Here is an 8,183-nt window from a genome sequence, read left to right as displayed (position 1 = left end):
AAGGTAGAGTAAACAAGAAAGAGGGGTTTGAATTGTTTTCACAGTAATCAAAAACGTTTGCAACACTACACACATGAAAGTAAATGCAAACAGCACAAGAAATTTATCCTGGTTCGCTTGAAAATTTAAGCTACTCTAGTCCATCTGACCAAGGTGATTTCGCCTTTAATAAGGACTTAATCCAATAATCTCAATAGATTACAAAAATGTCTAAGAGTTCAACAATCTCTTAGCCCTCTCGAGTTTACAGACTTAAACAAGTCACTTGAGGAATATCAACAAATTAGATAAGTATAGGTGTTTGCCATAGTGCTTATAAGTAAGCAGTATAAACACAATTAAAAGCACGGATCAATGATCACACTATAAGCAACAAATCTTGTGTGATTACTGAATTTTACAATGAAAAATATTGAGTATATAGATCGAAGTGTATTGTAGAATTCTTGTGTGATTGATTTTGTTCAGCATGAAGATGATGAGGCCTTTATGTAGTACTTTGAGATGATACCGTTGGAGGGAAATTAAGGGAGATTTCTTATCAATTATGAGACTTAATGACATTAACTTTCTTGTACTTTTCATAGTAGTCTTGGAGCATAATCCATAATTTCCTTATAAATATTTGTATCATACTTAGAATACTTCTTGATTAAGTTTCTGATTTTGATGAGTCAGATGATTTGTTGACCGTGAATCAGAGTGAGCGGAGTCAGAGTCTTTGAGTAGAAGCTTGTAATCTTCAGATATTCTCTTAACTAGTCTTCAAATAGTTGTTTATTGAATAGTATTCAGATGGATATTTGTTGAATAGACTTCAAATGTTAGCTTGATTGGTCTTCATATAGAGTGTCTTATGATGTTGTCTTGCAGAGTCATCAGAAGTAGAGTCTTCAGACATCAGATATGAACTTCAATGTCAGATTATGTATGTGATTCTTTTAGAAGTGTTTTTGTTTGGAGTTAGATATGATTTCTTGATTTCTTGATTAACTATTCTGGACTTCGTTAGATGTCAGATATTGTTTTCCTCATATTCATTTTTCCTTAGAAACCTGCATACTTAGAGAAAATTATTAGGGTACCATATTGTTTCATTCTTTGTTATCATAAAAACTTAGAGATATATTGCAGAACCAAAATCTTGTTCTAAAAAAATCAACACCCTCTAAATTTTGAAAACTAAAAAACTCTTACAAACAAAAATTATTTCATCTCGAACCTCTAGTTTTGATTTCATATCTTGATAATGAAAGATCTGTAATTGTTGAGGGAGACATTGTCTTGAAACTAATCGTTCTTAAAGGGTTGGTAGTGTTTTTCAAGATTTTTCTATATCGAGTTTGTTGCCATTGGTAGTGGCAAGTTCCAATAACAAGAAGGAGGTTATCATCTCCAGTTGGCCTTTGTAGTGATTACGTGGAAGGCTAAGGACTAGGTGGAGTTCTTCTCAATCTTCAGATAGTTCATCACTCAAAAACCGGTGAGATCAAGAGGTGATTTTCACACACGAAGACTGTAAGCATATTGGTGAAGCTGGAAAATTCAAGAAGCAAGAATCGAGTAGAGATTTCGCATAAGAGTTTGGCATTAAATTGTATACAAGTCAAGATCCAAATAAGAGATTTATTTTTCTCAGAATTATTGTTGATTGATTGTATGAACTCTTATAATATTTGTCAAAACATTGTGGAAGAAAACAAGTTCCATTGGGAAACCATTGAAGAGTGGATTAGGATCCAACGAGGATAATAAAGTTGAAGCACTATCTATCCTAGTGTAATCTCTCTCTCTCTCTCTCTCTCTCTCTCTCTCTCTCTCTCTCTTTCTCTCTCTCTCTCTCTCTCTCTCTCTCTCTCTCTCTCTCTCTCTCTCTCTCACACACACACACACACATGCATGCACACACACACACACTCTCTCTCCCTCCCTCTCTCTCTCTCTCTCACTCGCTCACTCATTCTTGAATTTTAATTTTGGTATGGTATTGCATGCTTAGGTTATAACTTTTTTACGTAGTTTTTCATTTATTTTGGTTGGTAGAGATTTATTGTGCAAGGTTAAGTTTTGTTAGAATTGGTACATAATTGAGCTTTGGTGCTAATTAAACTCTAGAAACCTAGTGTTATTAGAATCTGGTATTAATTGAAGCATTGTACATGGCACATCTGATATAATCTACAATTACTTAAATAATCATTGTCTTTGAACAATCTGCGAGATTTGTGAATTTGTATTTGTCAACGTGATTGAATTCTAATACAAGCATAAGATCTCTATTTTTGCTTTAAGACTTTTGTGTGTTTTTGAAAAACCTCTGATATTATATTTTTGGAAAATCAGTCAAATTTTTTAATAAGGGTCTATTGAATATTTCTCTACTTCATATTCTCACCCATCACCTTTTCTATGGTAGTTTTAAGGGTCCTCATCGTCGCGCCCTCCCAGCTATTCCCTAACAGTTAGGGTTATATTAAGGCTTTTGACATGTTCAGTGAGGAATTGGATGTTACTCCGACAATAAGAGTCCCTTTCTCTTTCTACACCACCAAACTGGAGAATGGTAGGTGGGTTTCTTTAATCACTCAGACTGGGAAGGCCCTCTTTGCGTCTCATCCCATCCATTATGAGTATTGGAAATACAAGTTCGTATGTGACAGGGGTGAAATGATTCCCTCAGTGTGGTTGAAGCTGATGACGCCCCCCTTCTTTCCCTTATATTGGACGGATGATCATGTGGTGATTATGGGATATGACCAAGTGTTCCTTACCCTCGAGAAGAAGAGGATTGTCTGCATTCTGTAGCAGTTGGATGTTATGGACTGCTGCAAAGCGATTAGGCTCTGGTTGGGAGGCAACCAATTTTCCTCTATCGGCCTTTATAGATAACATTTGTGATTTTTACTTGTTGTTTTATAGACCGGATGTCAATGATTTCTTCTGAGGAGATAAGGTAGAGGTGGGAAAAGCTTAAAGGTGTTGGTTTGAGCACCAATAATCCCCATAATCACCCTGAATGCTTTAATGTACAAGGGAAGAAAAGGCAAGTTGAGGGCCCATCTCCCAACTCGCCCAATGTAAGGGCTTAAAGGCTAGAGGAAACCCCCTCTCCTGCTGCTCGGAAGGTAAGTAATCAGGCACCTCCTACAGGAAGGGCCTCATTTCCACCTATGACTTTTGGAGTGATATTGGTTTCGACACCCTTCGATTCAAGTTATCTCACATCCCTTTCTCCAAAGAGTTCCTTGTTGATTACCAGACCTTTTGTTCCAAACCGACCTCGACTATTGTGAGCATGAAGGATAATCTCTTTCTGATGGAACTCATGTTACAAGAGGTCGATCATAAAAGGTGCGACGGAGCTGAGAAAAAGATGGAGGCGAAGCTCGAGGATCGGGTGGATGCTTACAATGAGAGGCAAAGGTTTACTGCAATCTCTTTAGAAAGACAAGGAAAATGGGAGGAGAAGATGTCAGATGTAAAATCCAAGACCAATGATATCTCTAATGATAGGGAATCCCCTTCAAAAATCCTTGGATGATGCTCTCCTTCGTGAAAAGGAGTTAAAGGAAGAGGTTCCAAACCTCAGTGACGAGGCGATGTCTACTTCTGGCATCTATTTTGAGCATCCCAATGAGCAAATCATCTTCCTCTACCCTAACTTGGATTTCATCCCTATGGACTTTCTCAAAGTCGCTCATGGTGGAAAGCTAGGGGATGAGGAGGCAATGGCCCCTCTAGAGCTTGAAAATTCTGCCTCCCTCGAGAATTCTCAGGGAGAGGGTGAGATGAAGGAGGGTGTATAGTTTAGAGACCCTCATACAAAGAGTGTCATTGAGAAGGAGATGCCTCAAGAGGAAGAATGATGATTTAGTTTTTTTTGCCCTTAGTGGCTTTATATTTCTTTTCCCATTTTTGGGATTTTTGTTATACTTATTTGCTCCTATGGGGGATTTTATAATTGTAATGAAGAGAGGCGCTCCTTGGGTGCGCCTTTTATGTTAACTTCCCTTATTTCTATCTTCTTATGTAATTATCTGGTGATTTTAACCCTTTAGCGTTTAACTGTGGGCGTCTGTCATCATCTCCCCCTTTGTAGTCATTTGCGAGGGAACTTGACAAGGATCTCATTTTAGGAATTTCACGTGTTGTTCGCCTCTAAGGGTTACAAGGATCCTACTTGAGGATCCAACTATTTTGATCTCCCCTATGGGCGACAAGGATCCCACTTGAGGATCCAATGAGTTGATCACCTCTATGAGCGGTGAAGATCCCACTTAAGGATCCAACTGAATGATCATTTTTATGGGTGGCAAGGATCCCACTTAAGGATCCAGATGGATGATCTTCTTTATGTGTGGCAAGGATCCCACTTGAGAATCCAACTTAATAATCTCCTCTATGGGCTGAAATGATCCCACTTGAGGATCCAGAGAATTGATCACATATATTAGGCAGAAATGATCCCACTTGAGGATCCAGCGAATTGATCACCCCTATGGGCGGCAAGGATATAACTTGAGGATCTAGTGAATTAATTGCCTATATGGGCGACAAGGATCTCACTTGAGGATCTAGAGCAATGATCTCCTCTATGGGCAGCAATGATCTCCTCTAGATGAATTGATCGACTCTATGGTGCGACAAGGACCCCACTTGAGGATCCATCTGAATGATCGCCTCTATGGGCGACAAGGATCCCACTTAAGGATCCAGTGAATTGATCGCATATATGGGCGATAAGGATCCTAGTTGAGGATCTAGCAAATTGATCGCCTCTATAGGAGACAAGGATCCAACTTAAGGATCCATATAATTAATCTCATATATAGGTGGTAAGGATCCCACTTGAGGATCCAACGAATTTATCGCCTCTATAGGAGGCAAGGATCCCACTTGAGGATCTAGTGAATTGATTGCCTCTATGAGCAGCAAGGATTCCACTTGAGGATTCATCTATTTGATCATCTCTATGTGCAATCATCTCTTAAACTTTTAGGTTTCCTGCAAAGAAAGGAATAGCCAAACATACAATTTTTTTATAATCATAAATTCGAGGTGCCTCATTAAAAACCCTCTCCCTATGCAAAAAAGCAGAGGGAAAAAAGTGCACCTCACAAAGTAACTTGTCTTTACAATCAATAGAGATGCAATACTCGCCTATAAAAATTGTCAATAAAGTTATCAAACAGTAATAAATAAAAATGAACGACGGTTATGCCAATGTCTCTATAGTGCATCCCTTCTAGACTTTCATCCTTCAATCTACTTAGAGGTTAGAGAGGAAGCCTAATCACCTTTGCAGATTTCTCCTAGCAGCGTTATTCCTAAGCTCATCCTCCTGACCTTCCTGCCTGGAGTGCAGATCCTACTTGTATGACTCCTACTCTTCCATTGGGGAAAGATTACTTCATCCATAAAAATAGAGTTGGTCGCCCTATAATCATATTCTACGGCGAAAGGGCATCAATAAACAAATATCTAACCTTTATCTCTTTGGCCTGATTCTATTATCCAAAACTTATCCTCAAGGTGATATATCCTTTACTTGTACTTGTTATCTAGAGAATTCAACTAACGATCCTCTGAAAGGCTTCAAATCTTATGGGTCGAGGTGAAGTCTTTCAAAAGCCTCTTAGCATAGTATGTATGCGGAACTCCCTTGGTCAAAACTCTTTTAATTTCCCAATCTTCGCACTTAAGGGTAATGACCATGGGGTACTCATTATAAGGAAGGATGTCGGTTGTATCTTTCTCCAAGAAGGTGATTGTAGCTTCTGGCATTTGACGCATGACTTCAATCTTGACTTCAGGGAGATTTTTTGAACTTAGGATATGGAACATGTACCTTCTTTGAGCGGAGTTTGTTTCCTCGCCCCTAGAGAATCCTCCTTTTATGGTATTAAGCGTGCGTGCAAAACTTTACTACTTTTGCACCGAGGCGCATCTTTGGCATTGTTGCGCATGGGGCTTTCAGCGCCATCTCGCCCCCGCAAGTTAGACTTGTCTGATGAATGGGAGGAGTCGTGCTTCACATATTTCTTGAGGTATCCCTCCTATATTAGACTATAGATTTACTTTTTGAGTTGGTAGCAATATTAGGTGTGGTGTCACTTGAATCTATGGAACTTGCACCACCTTCTCCGTTCAGAACCCTTCATATTCATCTTAGAAGCAAGTGGTGTAGGGATGTTGTACAGGTGGAGAACCCCGTGCCAGATCTACTCACAGCGAGTATTCAGAGGCATGAAGTTCTCTGCAACCTTAACTACCCTTTTGAATGCAGTCTTGTTCTTTATAGGTGAGGTATAATTGTTCTTCCTCTGGTGATAAGAGCATTCGACGTTGGGAACATGCTCTTTAACATCGCACACCTTTTTTTGCGTGTTGCTCTCCTTGCCCTTTATGTATCACTCTACTTTAGTGAACACTTTGTCCAACGAACGCGTCGACTTCTAAGTGAGGTACTCGTTGAAGTGTCCCATCTTGAGTCCATTTTGGAATGCCCTCAAAAATATTTATTGGTTTGTTGGGAATTCCCTGATGGTGGCATCGTTAAAATGGTCGAGGTAGTCCCTCAGTGACTCTGATGATCGTGGCATATGTTAAATAGGCTTGTGGTGGACATCTTCCTATAGTGGTTAGCGATGAACTGGTGCACTAGCTTCTTTACCAGTTCCTGATAGTTGTTGAAGGAGGCACGAGTTAACCCATATACCATCGAAGGTTGGCGTCCCTGAAAGTGCCAGATAATAGCTTGCACTTCAGGGATTCAGGCACTCCTATGATGACCATCAATGTATTGATGGAGACAACGTGCTCGTAGGGATCGCTGCTCCCATCAAACTTGGCTAAGGAGTGAGGTTTGAAACCCTTAGGGACATGAACCCCCATATCTCGTCTAAGAGTGTTTGGGGGTCCAACGGTGCCATCTTCTTGGACTCTTATTGGCATTGTGTGATGTTATGAACGTCATCCTCTAGCGTTTGGTTATGGCGACTTAACTTGTCCATGGTAGCATGCATAACCGCAAAGGCACCGACATGACCGCTATCTCTGGTACCTTCTGGTGTAAGGGATAAAGCCAAAAATGGCTAGGTGTAGAAGTGGAGGGCAATAACGGGTAGATGATGGTGATAAAGACGGTGTGGCCCAGGTTAATTTTACTGGGGGTCCACGGTGGGCGCCATTGTACTAGTCAAGAAGTACATATGTGTGTGTTCCTCATGCAATGGCGGTGAGACTCAGATGCCTTAGTAGGTGTATTACGTTGTATGGTGGTTATAGCTTGCCCACGATGGTGAGAAGTCTTGTACGATGGTGTTTTAAAATGGTTTTAGGAATCCTACTCACGTGAGGTGATAGACTTTGTGGATGAATGATATGCTTAGGTATAAGCTTCTAAGTCGTGTGATCAGTATGATTTATGACATGTTCTTCTTCCCATTGAGGGATGGGTATTTATAAAGGCCTTTTGGGCCTAGGGTTTGGGTAACCCTAAGTGGAGACAACTACTCCCTCTTGATCAGAAGAGGTTATTGACCACCTAACTTTTCAGGAGTAATAATGGACTTCCTCTCCCTTGACTAACAACTTTACACACGTCATGGGTGCCAAGGGCGAGTATTTATGTTATCGCTTAGGTGATACCACTCTAGGGAGGGGTGCCCTAATTTATGACTCTCACGAATATACTACTATATGACTCAAGAAACTAACATCCCTCACTTGAGTTTTTGATTTTGTTGAGAAGGACCTTAACAATTTCTATTCTCCTGAAAAATGGATCGAATAATCTGCCTTGGTTAAATAAGCTTATAACTCTCTGAAATAGTAACACTCAATTTTTTATTGCCACAGGGAATGATGGGAAAATCATACTTCAAGGTGATTAGGCAAAAATAAATGAGCTACATATGTCACCAAGAAGAATTCACATCTGATTAAGTTAATCGATCAAACTTCTAAGACCATTTAACTTCCTTTTTTCCAATTAAATTAAAGACGCGTTGACTAATGATTTTTATGTGGAATTGCTACATATTTTTGTTATGCAGGATAACAAGTCAGATTCCCTTCCATGCTCATACGCTAAGAGTGAAATTCACGACCATCTGTCACAACATACCAAACCTCTTTTTAAGCTTTCATGTTTGGTTAACTGAGAATCCTAACACTGTATG

This window comes from Lathyrus oleraceus, chromosome 4 (genome assembly GCF_024323335.1).
Source record: "Lathyrus oleraceus cultivar Zhongwan6 chromosome 4, CAAS_Psat_ZW6_1.0, whole genome shotgun sequence".
Taxonomy (NCBI): domain Eukaryota; kingdom Viridiplantae; phylum Streptophyta; class Magnoliopsida; order Fabales; family Fabaceae; genus Lathyrus; species Lathyrus oleraceus.
The sequence above is the reverse complement of the archived record's forward strand: the minus strand, read 5'-3'. Positions refer to the sequence as shown.